Below are 8,819 nucleotides of genomic sequence, written 5' to 3' on the forward strand. Positions count from 1 at the left end.
CAGGAATTCTTTTCTATTATGTAAAGACTTCTATTATGTTAGGGCCGTGGTATTGACACCCCCATAAATGGGACTATCACCCCTTTGACCAATTCCATTGTACTAGCACCCCTCCATTAAATACACAAAAAATATTAACGGCAAGCAGCTGCCGTGGGATTGCACAATCCACGGCATTGGGTTGCCGCAAGATCCCATATCCCATGGAAGGTGGTTGTCGTGGGTCCTTTTTAATTTTTTTTTTAATAGCCACCGTAAAAAAAGATAGTTGCTGCGATATGATTTTGTTTACTAAAATGGAGTCTTTGCTTGTGTTAATTATCAAAACTCTTCTTCATTAATTTGATCACAAAATTTTCTTATATCATATGAAAATATTTGCCGCAAGATAGCAAAATTATGGCTCGATTATACATTTTGTCATGGTTTTGGTGTTGTTCTTGGAGTGTATAAATAAGTTTTAAAGAAGAAAATGAGGTATCCATATGTCGTGTGTGTTCAATACGCAAAATTTGAAATGAAAAAAAATAAAAAACACAAAAAAAATGTAGCGCCAACTGCCTGCCTTGGGATATGGAATCTCGCGGCAACTCGATGTCATAGATTGTATGATATCGCGGCAACTGCCTGCCGTAGAACTATAGGCATGTGGGGTGTAAAAGGACATATAAGGAATAGCCATTATTGTTATACTTTTTGTCGAAGGAGTGCTAGTCCCATTTATGGGGGTGCCAATACCACGCCCCTTATGTTATTTTCGATACATACATTTCCCACAAACAAACTTAAAGCCATTGATTCAAACTGTAGTGAGAAGCCATCTAAAATTGCATCTCAATCTATTGAGTTACATTTTGATTTTTGAAAATTGCAACTCAATCTATCTGAGTTACGTTTAAGTTTCTCAATGAAGTCGGTCAATACCAGTTTTGTACCAAAATTAACATTTATATACGTTCACCTGCTTTGATTGGCTACCCAAAACATCCATAGTATTATAACCGAACCATCAGAAATATCTATACCGAGAAATAGCAAAATACTTTTATGTCTTTATAAAAGCTTCAAATGTTGAAAAAAATTATCGACATGAGTATTGAACTATAATGGATGTTACACTAATTATGGGTACAATATTAATTTTTTTTCAAAAGACGGTACCGTATATTTCAAATTTTGCTAAATGAGTACTCGTTGTGTATGATGTTAAATATTTATACGTATTTGATGATTTGGCAATTTGCTCATACAAATGGTGCCAACGGGAACATCCAACTTGGTACTTAATACACATTACAATTGTCTGATGTCATTATGATGATGTCATTCTTTTACAACTGTGTAATTTCGTTATTATTAAAAAATTTACAATGGTCAAAATTTGTTTTCTTAAAAATTGACAACGGTCTTATTCAAGATCAAAGCAAAATTGGAGGAAAAATTGGGATTTCTCTTCATCCATTTACTGCAACTGCAAAACATCAAAACTCAAAAGCAGACTTTGAAATTCGATTCCTAAACAAAAAGTTGAAACCACAATAAGAAGGATCTCGAACAAAAAGCAATTAGCAGCTCTACTTTAGCAAAAATGAAGGTAATTGTAAAACCGAAGCATATGCATTATTAGTTTCTAATGAATACATGAGGTGTTTATGATATTTCTATACTTGTCTTTGTGTGAGCTCTATACATTGTTTTAGGTAGTGAGCTCTATACTCCTTTACAAGTATGTTAATAAATAGAGAAAACAAATTATATTGTTAAATCTACTTATTGAATTATTACACAATATTCAGTTGACAAATATTTAGTGTTTCAAATTTTGTTGTTAATTTTTATTTCTTCAAATTAGTAAATGTTTTGTTCACCACATGTTGAATGTTAGGTCTGTAATCAAGTTGGACACTCAGCTATTGAGTGCCAATTTATGTACTTTCCCTATAAGATCGAAAGCTACATGTGATGGGATGCGATTGTTAGGCATATCGCAAACAGCAAAGAACCCAAGAAGGAAGTACTTGAAGTGCCAACATCAATCATGCCGAAGTTATTTGCAATGGTTGGATGAAGTTGTTTCAGAAAAATTGTCTAGGATTAGATCAAGCTCATCAACAAATGAATTTTTTAAGTGTGGTTAGGCAGGCCATTGGATGGTCGAGTGCCCTTGGATAGAATGTGAATGCAAGAGAAAGGATTGTAGGGGAGGAGTTCTGTTAACACTACCAAGTATGGAATAAATAAATGCTAGAAAAAAATACTTGAAATGCAAGAGTTGCGGGGGGATTTGAATGGCTTGAAGATGCATTGAAGATGTAGTCAAGAATGAAGAGAACCACTTTGACTGGGGAACCTATTGTTACCTTAAAAATGACTCTCTCAGAATTCTCAAAACTAAATATAAAAGGATGGTGAGCATGTAATTTGTAGCTTGGTAAGCCCAAGCCAGCTCGCGACTGCCCCCTTCTAGCTCGCGACCGCCCATCACCCATACACACCACCACCTAATTTTTTTCATAGGCTACTCCATTTTCAACCCCCATTCCAACTAAAAACCCCAATTTTATCAATCCCTACTCTAAATTACTCGAGTTCTTAAAATCGTGAGGAGCAAAATTTTCAAAACCTCTTCAATTACGATCTATTTGAAGTGCACTTCAAGGCTGAGATTAGAAAAAGAGGATGGGAACCCTTGGTTTTGTTCGAAGGTGCGAGTTATTCTCCCTCTCTCACTCTTTCGTTTTATAACTATATGCTTAGAGGGGAGGATGACCGCATCACGGTTGTCAAAGATGGTCGCTCACTTGAGCTCACCAAGGAAGTGGTGAGTGGAGTTATGGGGATTCCTCTGAAATCTTATGTTTAGACGGAACAGTCCCCAGACAACAAGACCATCGATGTGATGATGGTAGAGACACTTCTCGAGGGGATGAAAAACCCTAAGTCTCACTGCGCGTTCCAGAGTTCGCTGTGAAAGAATCAGTTGGCAGTATCTCAATGAACAACTTACAACCTGCTAGGCTCAACCAAGCCTTCTGATATCGGAAAGTGACATGTTGAGAAAGTGGGATTGGGTTTTGTTGTTTATCTTAAATCCTTTGTTTGGAGGAATGGTTTGATGGTTGGAAAAATCTCTTTCTAAACTCTCTAAACTTTCTTTACTCTTGTTCTTGAAGTTTTAATGGGGGAAACTGTTTCGGCAGTAAACTGCTTCAACACAACGAGAGCAATGGTAAATAACACACTAAGAAATAGAGGAATTTGATGTTGGGAGAGATGAAACTGAACCAAGATAATGGCTGCCTACGTACCCAAAATCTATTCTTTAGGGATCAAGTTTCAACGTAGTTCCTTATGAAAAATAGTTTGGTATTTATATAAGTAGAGTAGAGAGTCCTTGTAGCTCAAGTAATCTTGTAGCTCAAGTAATTGTGATAGACTATAACTCTTAACTGATAATTATCTCTTTGATAAGAAACGATTAGCTCTAGGAAGGGGACCAAAGATTAGCTCTATGTTCAAAGGAAAAGGAAGCCATAACTACCCTCTATTAGCTTATGATTATGGAAGGGGAGGATCTTAGGCATAGAACCAAATGTGATTGGATGAAATTTGGGGATAAGTGTACTGAGTTTTTTCATAAGATTCTCAAGGAGAGAAAGGGAAAAAAAATCTAATTTGGGTATTGCAAGATGTCGGGGGAGTTCGAAGGGAAGGATAGAAGGAAGTTTTAGAAACATTTGTTGATTATTACAAGGGGTTGTTGGGACAACCTTCACCAGCTAGCTGTGAAACTGAATTCCTCGAGAGTCTCCATTTTTCGAGAGTCCTCACAAGGTATGAGGCTGATTCTATGGTCTAAGATTTTTCTGAGGCTGAAATTCAGAGAGCTCTGTTTGAAATGGATGATAATAAAGCACCAGGACCGGATGGGTTTAATGCTCACTTTTTCAAAAAGAACTGGCTTTATGTGTAAGATGAGTTTGTCAAGGCAATTATTTCCATTTTTTCCTTGAAGTCTATTCATCGAGGTGTTAACTCAACGCACTTAAGTCTCATTCCAAAATGTGCTAATCCTTCCAGAGTCGAAGAGTACAGACCTATTGCCTACTGCAATGTTATTTATAAGTGTGTATCAAAAATACTCACTAATAGAATGAAGCCTTACATGTCAAAAATCACTTCCATGCAACAATCTACTTTCATTCTCGGCAGATCAATCCAAGACAACCTCCTGGTGGCTCATGAACTGGTCAGAAGCTACAATAGAACTCATGGGACTAAAAGATGCTCCTTAAAGATTGATATTACCAAAGCATATGATACAGTTAGTTGGCAAACTATTGAGAAAGTGCTGGTAAGATTTAGATTCCCGGAGAAATTTGTTGAGTGGACTAAGATGTGCTATTCCACACCTTACTACTCTGTCTTAGTCAATGGTACACCCCAAGGCTATTTTGCTGGTAGTAGAGGGCTCAGGCAAGGGGACCCCATCTCCCCGTACTTATTTGTCCTGGTCATGGAGGTGCTTAGTAGTATCTTTGAAATGTAATGTCTTTGGCGAAGAAATTTCTTATCACCCAAAGTGTAAGAAGTTAAACCTCACACATCTTTGCTTTGCGAGATGACATCTTGTTGTTACGTAAGGGGTGATGAAACTACTATGAGGGCAGTGAAGAAAACCCTTGATGATTTCACTGATTATCTTGGGCTCAAGTTAAGTAGACAGAAGACAACACCTTTGGAAAAGTATGAGCTATCTTGAAGCAAAGGAATTTAGCGGACATTATGGAAGTGCAACCGGCACACCCCCCTTTACTTATCTTGGGCTCCCCTCACTTGCATCTAGAATGGGAATCAAAGAATGTCTTCTTTTGACAGAAATGGTTATTAAGAGAAGTTCAAATTGGAAGAATTAGTCACTCACTCATGCGGGTAGGCTCTAGTTGATTCATTGGTTTTATCCTCTCTCCATGTTTATTGGGCACGAACTTTCATTTTACCCAAGAAAACATTGAGCGACATTGGTAAGATTTGCAATAGATTCCTGTGGGCTGGTCCGGAGATGACACCCAAAATGCATTGATAAACGTAAAATGTATAGTCTACCTACGAAATGAACGATGGGTTCAAAACGTAAGTAAACTAAACTTAATGATACTCTTAGTTTATCAAAGATTTATTTCTACTCTCAACCAATTGAGATATAGTGGAGTAGACAAGTTAGTTCCACTCCTAGTGCTCTAGCATGGATGTTTTCTAATCTAACTAGTCGCTTTTAAGTTACATGAGAGTTTTACGAAGGGAATTATACTACGATGCAACTACCTACAAGATGCAACTAGTCGGTTATCAGAATACTAAGGGAATGCTACGTTGATTCTATGATAAGGAGTTAGAGGGGATTGATTCCACCATAACTCAACTTAATCCACTAACCACGATAATCGTCAATCCGAATCGAATCGCCCATGCGAGAACAATTGGTTATTCCTAATCCCTAATTATACATGGCATTTCTACCAATTATAACTAGCATGTGAACAATTAAACCCATTCTCATGGTGAACTAATCATTTCTAGAGTGGAATAGAAAATATCTGACGACTCTACGATAATCGAATCAAGCTTTCATCAAGGCTTCACAACCCCCTCTAATGGAGGTTTAGCCTTGAATCATTCCAATCATTTCCATTTATATTAAAACTAAACATAATATAAAGCATTGAAATTTATTTAATTAAACAATAATGAAATCTAATTTAATGACTAAATTGAACTAAGGACATAAATTGAAATTAGATCTAGAATTGGAATTGACAAAATCGAAATGGATAAAGAATACTACTTTATTGATCTAATCAAATGAAGAACAAGATTCAAGGTTTAATCTAATGAAATGAATTAGATATTGAAACTATACTTAATCAAAAACAATTAAATAAAACTAGATCTAGAAGCTATTTTAATGGCTACTTTCTATTCTAAGCTAACTATTATTTTCTAACTACTGGCTACCATTCTAAGCTAACTATTATTTTCTAACTACTGGCTACCATTAATGAAGAGCTAAGCTTTTGTTTTTATACATCCAGATCCAAAATTCGTGCATGGGCTTGGATCCAGGGTTTGGGCCAGAGAATCAGGCCCAAAACCCAATTCTTTCGGTCCAAAAAGGCCTCTTCAGCTGCAGTTGACTTCCACAGACTTTTCGTCCACTTCTGCTCCTCTGATTGGGTCAAGGCTTGGACCATTGCAAAGCTCTTTCCGAGCCGGTCGTTTTGACATAAGGTATGCCCAATTCAGTCCGAGTCCAAAGATACGGCTTTTGGAAGTTCTCACGACTTTTGCTCCTCATATCTCGCTAAAGTGGTACATTTCACGCACATAATGGACTTTGAAGCTGAAATGCATAAAACGCAGTGTCGGTGTTAACTCTTACTTATTATTCACATAATTGGTCTGACAAGATGATTATTAAGGGGTTAAAACTACAGTTTTGGGCTCTTATCAAACCACCCAAAACAAAGATTTTGCTTGTCCTCAAACAAATATGAGAAATTAGAATAAGTGACCAAAAATGGAGTTCTAACTACTCTCCGTTTACTTGAGTGCGATTGCATTGACCATATGCAACAAGGCCTTAAACCACTAGGAATTCCCTAGTGGGCGAGTTATAGCCTCGTGGAGAGTTTTCCATGAAGGTACTCACAAACTTCATCTATACTACAACGACTAAGAAATAAAACTATTGTTTCCTTATTCATGCTCAACTATCTATACATCTCTCTAGCGATTACATAAGAATAACCAGTCAAAACCCTAAGTTAATATATGCATAATAATCGATCATCTACAATAAACATATATACAATGAGTAGTACTATGAAATGTTTAGCAGGTTTGTTTCTGAGAACTTGGAATAGCGTCCTTAAGTAGGTTCTCACAATAATAGTCAAGAAACAACACTCTGATTTTTGCACTCAAGTTTAAGCTACTCCATTAATCACGATGTGGGCACACTTTACCTTACAATCTCAATGACAACAAGGAAGCGGGGTCAATCAAACACATCTGCCACTTTACTATCACACTAACCTATTCCTAATTGAGCTAGAGGTCTTTATTAGGTGTTCACGAGGATTAGGGAGATGGTTTAAGAAGGAAGGAAATGGATATTCAAAGGACAAGTCCGAGATAATAGAGTCTTCAGTATTATGTAACTTAGAGAAAACCTTGTTATTTTCTTTTGCTTCTATACTTTGTTTTTCCATCATAGCCATATTTTTCTTTTTCTTTTCTTTGGCTTTTGACTCCTTTTTATTCTATTTTTTTTTTTTTTTTGGAGTTTTTTATTTTATTTCTATTTTTCTTTTCTTTGGATGGAAACTTCTTTTCTTTATTTTCTGAAGCAAGTAACAATTTTTGTTTACCGCGAGTTTTCTCTTCTTCTTTCTTCACTCATTCTATTCTCAGACTTATTCTAAATTGGGTAGGTTGATTTATTCTCTTTTTTTTTTTTTTTTTTTATTTTGTTTTTGTTTTTGTAACAGGGTAAAGGAATTGTGGTGTATGGAAGGCTAAAGAACAGCTCTCAGTGGTGACTAGCGGAAAATAATTCATAGGTTTGAATTTCTGGCTATATCGATCCAAAGAGCGGCCTAAATTCTCACTTAGGATATGGTTTAGTGATCAAGCAAGTGGACGTGTGATTTCTCTATCCGGATTTTACTTCTCCCTTGTGTCATTTTCTCAAATGTTTAAGCTCATATAAGGCTTTAGGCTATATTCTCCGCAGGATTTGTAGAATAAGTACTCTAGCCTAGATTTCGAAACTTCTTGCTAACAATCATAGATACTCACATAATATATTTATAGATAGATGCAAAGATTATTACCTAACGATTAACCCACGTTTCTAACAATTATTCGATGCAACAACTATGTGAGACTTCTAGATTGTTAAGAGCATGGAGAAAGAAAACAATACCAATATTCCTAAGTGTATAGCATAAACTTATTTATTTATACTTTTAAATTTTTGAAATTTTAACTTCGAAAACAAATGCATATTATATATATCTATATCCTAACAGGATGTCTTAATTACACGTGATTCTATGCCCCAAACAAGAAGCATGCTTTGTCCTCAAAGCATTGTAAATAAAGAGGGTAGGAAAAATACCATTGAAGCGTGAAATTCGAAAATCATCGCAAAAACAATGTTAGAACGTACTAATATAGGAAAAAAAAACGCGAACTCTATAAGAGTTCCACCCATTATGGGGTTAACTTAATTAAATTGCTTGGGACATAAGCGGACACAAACGAAACTAAAACTTACCTCCACTCCGTTGTTGTTATTCGTCATCTTAGTCATCCTCTACTTCATAAAGAAGTGAGGTTCCTTCGCGATCTGCCATGCTATGATAATTTGCCGGGCTTCACGCCATTTATCATCTATGGTTGCTAACCTATTAAGTGCCACTTGGTCCGATGGGGTGTAGGGTGCAACCTGGTGAGGTTGTATCCGCCACCCATGCCAAGTCATTGCCGCGGAAAGATCGGATAATACTATTGGTGGGTCGCACGCGGTCTACCTTAATCCAATCCGTGAAACGTGTACAAAAACAGGAAAGAAACATTGCATAATCGTGAAATTAGAACAGGGCATAAGAAGGTACTTATGCCTCATAGTATAGGCTCGTGCTAAACTAGACATCAAAGTCCCAGGAAGGTCATAGAACCGGGCGTCCATTGGCTAAAGCAAGGAAAACGGCTGCAAGTGGCGTCATTCACGTAAGAAAAACGCCATTCCCTAA

This window comes from Coptis chinensis, chromosome 7, assembly GCF_015680905.1.
Source record: "Coptis chinensis isolate HL-2020 chromosome 7, ASM1568090v1, whole genome shotgun sequence".
Classification (NCBI taxonomy): Eukaryota; Viridiplantae; Streptophyta; class Magnoliopsida; order Ranunculales; family Ranunculaceae; genus Coptis; species Coptis chinensis.